The sequence below is a fragment of the Jaculus jaculus genome, chromosome 4, assembly GCF_020740685.1.
Source record: "Jaculus jaculus isolate mJacJac1 chromosome 4, mJacJac1.mat.Y.cur, whole genome shotgun sequence".
Classification (NCBI taxonomy): Eukaryota; Metazoa; Chordata; class Mammalia; order Rodentia; family Dipodidae; genus Jaculus; species Jaculus jaculus.
The window spans coordinates 145,166,466-145,174,352 of NC_059105.1; the positions used below are offsets into that span (position 1 = coordinate 145,166,466).

The 7,887-nt window shown below is 39.9% G+C and overlaps 1 non-coding gene across 1 annotated transcript; it reads left to right on the plus strand.

Moving 5' to 3' along the window:
* The first annotated feature begins 7,295 nt into the window (after positions 1-7,295).
* On the plus strand, positions 7,296-7,509 carry LOC123460314. The gene has a single exon (XR_006636888.1). It is a non-coding gene; the product is annotated as a small nucleolar RNA U3 (small nucleolar RNA).
* The last annotated feature ends 378 nt before the right edge of the window (positions 7,510-7,887 follow it).

Sequence of the window (7,887 nt, forward strand, 5' to 3'; positions counted from 1 at the left end):
GTGGTGCTGCAAGTAAGAATTATATTTACCCCCACACCACTCACCAGCAAGCTTGAAGTTTGGACTTGGCTTACTGCAAGCACTCTCACCTGACTGACATGGGGAATCATGCTTCTCCAACAATGCTGATGGCAGCTTGGTCTCTAGGAATGGTGGCAGTGGTTTATTTCACAAAGCTTCTTAGAATCCAGGGTGTCCTGCTTGGCAGGTGCAGTGTCAGGACTGGGTTCTGCACTGTTTACTCCTCTATTCCAACAACATTACAACCAGTGGATCTTACAATAAATCTTCCTTTCTTTTTGAAAATTGTAAGTTGATATCTGTGTCAGAACTGTGATACGGTTATCTCTTTGTCCAGATATTCTAAAACATAGTTCATAAGAAATGGGGGGGGGTGGGAGATGGATGAGTGGATAAAGTGTTTACTGTGCAAGCCTCAGCACCTGAGTTCTACAACCCAGATGCGAGCTACTGTAATCCCAGTACGCTGACAAAGACATGAAAAGTGGAGACAGGAATTTTCCAGAAACATGCAGACCAGCTGGCAGCAAACTCATGAATGAGAATGGAGTCCCTCAAAGGAGGTGGAAGGCAAAGACCAAACTTGGAAAGTTGTCTTGTGACACTTTCATGCAAACACACACACGTACACACACATAGACTTCTGACAATATGATACACAATTGGCCAACAGATAGTTTTAAAAAAAAGTTCACCATCCTCAGTCATAAGGAAAATGCAAACCAAAATCACTTTGGTATTTATTTTCATCCCAGTCAAAATGGCTATCATAAACAACAAAATAAACTAATGACATCGAACTCTAACAAGACTGGGGAAAAGACAAACCATCTTCGTTGTTGGTGGGAGTGTACACGGGTACAGGCCTATAGAAATCAGTGTGAAAGTTTCCCAAAAAACAAAAAATTTGAACTACCATGTGACCCAACTCTACATACACTCAGAGGATTTCATATGGTACCATGGAGCTATGTACATCCATGTTCATTGCTGCTCTACTGATAGTAGCGAGGAAGTGGAATCAACCTAGAAGTTTATCAACTGATAAACTGGATAATGCAAATGTGGTACTGACACACAACCAAGCTGTACTAAGCTATGAAGAGAAATGGAAGTTGTTGAGTTTGCAGGAAAATGGGTAGACTGGGAAAATAATACTAAGTGAATTAGCTTAGGCCCAGAAAGACAAAAATCAACATGTTTTCACTTATATGAGGATTCTTACTTTTAATGCCCATATGTCAATAAATAATGGGAAGTGGGAGTGAGCATAGACTATGAATTGAGGTGTTCACAATAATAGGAGAACAAGAGGTGAGCAGAAAGATGAGAGAGGGAACAAAATAAACATGTAGTGTAAAAATAGGCAAGGGGGAAGGAATAAAGGAGGGAAGAAAGGAGGGAGAAACAATGGAGAAAGAGAAGGAAGAACCACAGTTTAGGGACTGGAGAGACAGCTTAGCAATTAAGGAACTTGCCTGTGAAACATAAGGACCCAGGTTCTATTCCCCAGTACTCACTTAAGGCAGATGCATAAGGTGGCGCACGTGGCTAGAATTCGTTTGCAGTGGCTAGAAGCCCTGGCATGGCCATTGACTCTCTCTCTTCCTCTCCCTCTCTTTTTCCCTCTCTCTCTCTCTCCCTCCTTCATTCTCTCTCTGTTAAATAAATAAATAAACAAAAAAATAAAATATTTAAAAATAACTACAATTTGATTGAAAGTTACCATAAGGCAACTTGATTATTTGTATGCTAATAAAATTGAAAACTAAAAATAAAATCAGTGGGAACATGGAACTGACTTGCTCTCCTGGATGGGCTTTAGTAAAGTGTGACCTCATCTCTAGGAAGCAATGGAATACTGATTATGCATGGAGTTTAGACAAAGTGGCCATTAGGATGTCAGTGAATGACTGCATGTGTAATCCTGATTGGAAGAAGATTGCAAGTTCACGGCTTTGCATTTTTATATAGACCTAGGAGAAGATGTGTGGAGCATTTACATTGCTGTCCTAATCTCCTGTCGGTTATCTACAGGAAGTAAGAGAATCAAGACAGCAAAATTCAGATTGAAATTTAACTGTAGGCTTGAAAATGTACAGGATGAACTGAATTTAGATTAATAATAGAATGGTAATTTGGAATTTTGGACATTTCATTGGTTAAAAAAAAAAAAAAAAAGAAATAGAAAGTAGAATGTCAGTTCTCCCTGTGAAGATTCCAGTTCTAACAGTTACTCAATCAACAAACCAACATCACAAGAGCTAAGGACACCAGGCTAAAGCCCATATTACTGGTTTTTGTATAAAGGGAGAGAAGGCAAATTGAAGAAGGTGGGAAGAAAGAGCAGTCTGTTTCATTTCTTTCCCAACATCAAGTAGGAAAGGGAGAGCTGTTTCGTTCTGTGGGGAGGGAAAGAGAATTGAGCTCACTCCTAGATTTGACACCACAACAGGCTTCAATATGGAGAACCTGCATATTTGGTAGAACCTGGTAACTCCTATTCTGGGTCCAATCCCAGTGACTGAGCCTCTGAAATCATGTTAACCAGGAGCCCAGAGACTTCCTCTCCCATCAGTCTTCTAACCTTGGGCAGCACAGCAGGGTGGGAAAGACTCCACCCACTGGAAGCAAAGCACAGAGCTAGTTTTGGAGTTCAGTGTTAGACCCACTGCAGTGAAACCCCACATAGGTAGAAACCCAAGGTCCATTCTCAGAACAAGGATCAGAGACTCTAGAACTGGCCTGAAAGCTGGTGAGAAATATTTCAGTTTGGTCTGAGTCATTGCCAGCCTTGCAGTGGGTCTGGGACACTGGATCTTGTCAGCAGTCTATATAGGTCCCTGTGTCTCTGAGGTGCACAGCTGATAGAGCGAAGCACCAGCTTTAGTAGACAAGGGGTGTCTATATCCCAGTCCTCTATCACTGAACAATGTAACCCTTAGGCTAGTACTGTCAGGCAGAGACCTGTGCCTTGTTTGGTCAAAGTCACCTTTGAGCCAGCTGTGGTTTTGGCCTTGGCATGCCCTAAGACTGTGCACAATTTTTGTGGTTATGAGACTCTAGTGCAACTCTGGTTAATGTGAGCATTGATGGCTAAGGAATTGTCAGCACCATTACTCTCATCTTGGGCAAGACTTGGTGAAATCCTGTCATGCGCAGATCAGTGTTCCCCAGTGGAGAGCCCGCACAGCCACAGCTCCCGGCACAGACTCATGACTCCAGTCTATCAAGCTTCTATTCCACCAGCATCGACTAAGGCCGAAGGAGCAGAAGGAAGCATATAGCAGTGTAAAGCTTGGTCCGACCCTAGAGTTACACTAGTCTGACCCAAGGCTGTGACGCCACTTTAGCAGTATTGATGGCCAATACATAGCATCGGATCCTGGGACTAAGTTTTCCTTAGCTCCAAAGAAACTCTGAATGGGAGTTTACCCTTTTTTAGATATTAATTCTGAGGAATATACCAATTTGGGGTTTAACATAAAACTGGGGCAACAAATTTTACTGCAAGCCTGGACACACATCGCCCTCTAGTGCTGATATAGCAGAAGCGACAACAGGCTCAGGGAAAAAAGAGCCGGCATAGAATCCAGAAAGATTGGTACAAAGCAAGACACATTATGAAGGCTAGAATAAGTATCCCAGCCATCAACATCCAGGCTTCCCACATCAAAATTCAAGCCTTTTCAGGAATTCATGACCTTAGCTAACCATAAAAAGAAAGTGCTAGACCCAACCAGACAATAACAAGTGTGGGTGAATTCCCAGGGAATTTGAAATGGTTGCTGAAGGAGCCTCAGTGGGAATCAAGGAAACACCGAAGAGCAATCCAATAATCTAACACATAAATTTAACATATAGATTGAAATATTTCTTTGAAAAATCAAATTGAGATCATTGAACTAAAAAATATACTTAGCAAGTGAAAAAATGCAATAGAAGGCATCACAGTTGACCCAGCAGGATGAAAAAAGTAGTGTGCTTCAAGACAGACTACTGAAAAGTATACAGGGAGGAGCATTAAAAGGGAAAATGATGGAGAAGAATGAAGAAAGCCTCTGGGAGCAATGGGAAAGTAATAAAAGAGCAAAATTCAAGTAATTTGGTTAAAACAGATTTGAGATTGACAACAAAGTGCAAGTGTTAGTCAAAAAACTAATGTAAGAAGCCTTCCAAAATCTAGAAACATTTAGAAATATCCATACTAAATAGGAATATCCATACCAAAGCTCAGCAGTTAATATTAACTTAACCCAGTCTATCTAAAGAGAAACCACAATCAAGCTCTCAATAGTAAAAGAAAAAAGAGAAGCTCAGACTACAACATAAAAGAAATAAGTAACATGTATGATCCCACTTAGCCAAGTACAGTGTGAATGAGATTTTCAGTTCTGAAGAGGGAAAATCTCCTACCAACCAAGAATACTATAGCCAGCAAAGTTGTCCTTTGAAAAATAGAGAAATGAGGGCACTGGCAGACAAAGGCTGAGAGACTGCACCTCGGATATACCATTCTAATAATAATGCTAGAAGGAATTGTTCAACTGAAAGAGGCAAATGAGTAAAAAGGAACCATTGGAAGACACAAAAGTCACTGAGAGAGTAACCACAGAGACACTCAGTAGTTTGCAATGCATACACAAGGTACATGAGCATTCCATGTTTTAGTATGAAGATGAAAGAAACAAGCCATAAAATAGTGACTGCATGAACATGTTAAAGGATAGGCAATGCAGAAAGAAAACATTGCCTAACAAAATTTCAAAATCTAGGAGTAAAATAAGTACAGGCTCAGCAGGTTCTTAATTATACATTTTCTGAAAAGTTTCTGCTGTTGGTTCTTCTCTTCACATCTTTTGGGCATGTTAAATTAGCAGCACGTACAATCATCTTGCTGTAATATATTTTAGTAACACAGTAACAACCAAGGTTGGAGTAAAGGTGAAGAACTGAAACTTCAAGGAGGGGACGTTGAATCTGAACTGGCTGTGTTCCCTGAAAACCCAAACTACCTCTGTAGTCTGCCAGTCAGAGGGTTTCCTGAAGTGATGTGATAGAGATTCAGTACAAACCCACTGGAGCTGGGCACAGATGATTGCTCATCTGTCTTTTCCAAGTCCCTAGACTTAGTATTAGTCTGTGTTTCCCCAGAGATGTGGCTACTACATTAGCTCTTATATTTTTGATAAAGATGAAGCACTCTAGACCCATAACTTTGGTCCTATCCAACATAACACTATCTTTATTTTCTTTTGAATTGCAAAACTAGTATCAGTTTATTCAACAAGATCTTTACACACCAGTGTCTTTTTATCAGTTAAATAAGGCACAGAAAATAGCAAATTACTTAAAATTTAAGTAGGTGGTGATACTATCTGCAGATCACAGGTGTGATCTTTCAAGAACATGTGACATGCCTATCCTCATTAAGGGTGCAGACTTTGTCCTGGCAAGTAAATGCCTCTCAACTCACCTATAATTTGTAAAATACTTTGACAAAGGTAAAACCTCATTCTTTTACTTCAGAACTGAGTGTATCTGATCATCTGTCATAGTCTAATGTTCACAGAACTTAAACACTGCACCATCTCAAAAGTGGTGATGCTATTTGAATATATTCATGAGCTCATTTTAATCAGACCTGGGGAGCAGTAAGCAGAGTACATGCTGCATATGTGGGTCAGACATGCATGAAAATTCTGAGACCTGCATCTTCAGAAGGGTCTAGCAATGCCAAAGGATTGAAATATCTTTGTCTGGTGTTGTTATGATACCATGGAAGAACATTTAGAGAGATGGAACAGGATTCAAGCTGAAGATAGGAGCATCAGAAGTTTTCACAAGACAAGGGATGGGGCAAGAAAAATGGAATCTCATTCAGGGCTTTTGTGAAACATACAGCTAGCTGGCTTAACAACACTGTGGTTTTATCTCACTGTGACCCAACCTAGATGACTGGATTGTAGCATTCTATGGTAATAATATTTATTTTGAGACTTGGTTATAGAAATTTGTAAGGCAGTAATAAAAAATTTATACCTGACCTATTGTTTTTTTTTAAGGTGATGAAGACCCAACCCAGGGCCTCATGCATACTAACCAAGCACTCTGCCAAGAGAGATACATGCTCAGCCCAGTGACATGGTCAGAGCAAGAAACGTTTCTGAAGGTAGTGCAGAGACATTGTAAGTAAGCCATTTTATTCTTGGGCCTAAAACTCAAGAGATTCAACCGTGCTCCAAAAGGTAATTGCTGGTAGGAATGCTGATAGAACATCTGGACATCCAAGATAGGAGAAACATACGAACAGGAGAAGCAGAATCCTAGAAGTTAGTTCTGTTTGTTTTTGTTTGTTTGTTTGTTTGTTTTGTTTTTTTTACTGTAACTAGGCTTTCATTATGCAACTGGCTTTATTACATTTTGAAAGTCAGCTCCTGGGCATGCCTCAGGGCTGTGATGGGGCCATATGCCTGATCCACAATATCACACTGCACGTGTGACCCAATCTGCCCATCTATGAACTAAACTGTTATCTTATCTGATCCCCTAATTATACAGTGTGGTGTGCAACTTTAATAGCAGGCCATTAGCAAGACATCCCTGTAGTGTGTGTGTGTGTGTGTGTGTGTGTGTGTGTGTGTTCCAAAGCTTCATAATCTGAATTTTACTTCTTAGTAAGTCCTATTTACTAGTAAAGGCTAAAATATTTCTTCCAGGTTCACAGATGACCAGCCTAAGTCTCTGCTGTTACAAGGATCTTAATAACCAGGTGAACAATATAATTAGTTTTGTGGGTATCTCTCAGTTTTTTCCTACATTTCATGGTTAAAAGGCTCCATAGTGCTTAAGTTATGCCAGAACTTTGCAATATGATATTCTACTTATAGTTCTTATCTAACCACTTACCCTGATGTAATTGTAGCAGAAGTGAAAGCCAAGTAGGTGGGTTATAACAGTGAATCCCTGTCAAAGGCACTGAGGGCACTTATTCTGGATATAGAAATTCTGGCCTCATCCAAAATGCTTCTTGTAGCATCACTATGCTTTCCTTTAGATTCATGATTTTGATATCCCAATCCAAATTGGCTACTGTGTGAGGAACACCTTTTTTCCTGCATATGATTCTCCCATCAGCTGTGAATCCTATGATTCATAAATATCTTGTCTTGTACAATAAGAGACCCGTGTAAAACTTACCTCTGTGACTTCTTGGAGAACATTTTAGAAATCAGGCATGCTGTCCTACAAGATGCAAAATAAGATTTCAACATAAGACTATACTTTCAGAGATCATTTCTATAGTTCGTTACTAGAGAAGTTTCTCTGATTGTGTAGAGCACCGGAAACCACGAGGAGGAGGTGTAGCATTCTCTCCTGAGCGTGAAGCTGGCTCTTGGTGTTGCTTTTCTGCAAGTGCCATTTGCTATTGATGATCGTTCCTTCTCTTTTTGGGGAGTTGGAGGGAGAGGACGCAGTCTGAGTGGCTTCCTTTTTTAAAAAAAAAAAAAAAAAAAGATTTCAACATAATATTTGGTCCTACGAATGAAGAATTGAGCTGTATCTTCCAAAATAAGAATGAAAGATTCTAGAAGCCAAAGATTAAAAGATATCCATAATTTCAGTCATTAATACCTAGTACTTCCAAAAACGTCTTTCTTTGTCCTCAGAATTTCATATGTTGACATCTTAAAAGCACTAAGATGCGAATGCTTCCACTGGAAGCATAGCCATATTCTAATTGACATTGAATTGGTACTTCTAATTCTCAGCTTTGATGTGTGTCCCTCCTTTCTTCTTGTCAAAATTCCAGGCTATATTTACATTCTGGGTTATGTGTCCATGCTTCAATGAGACAGGGGTGAT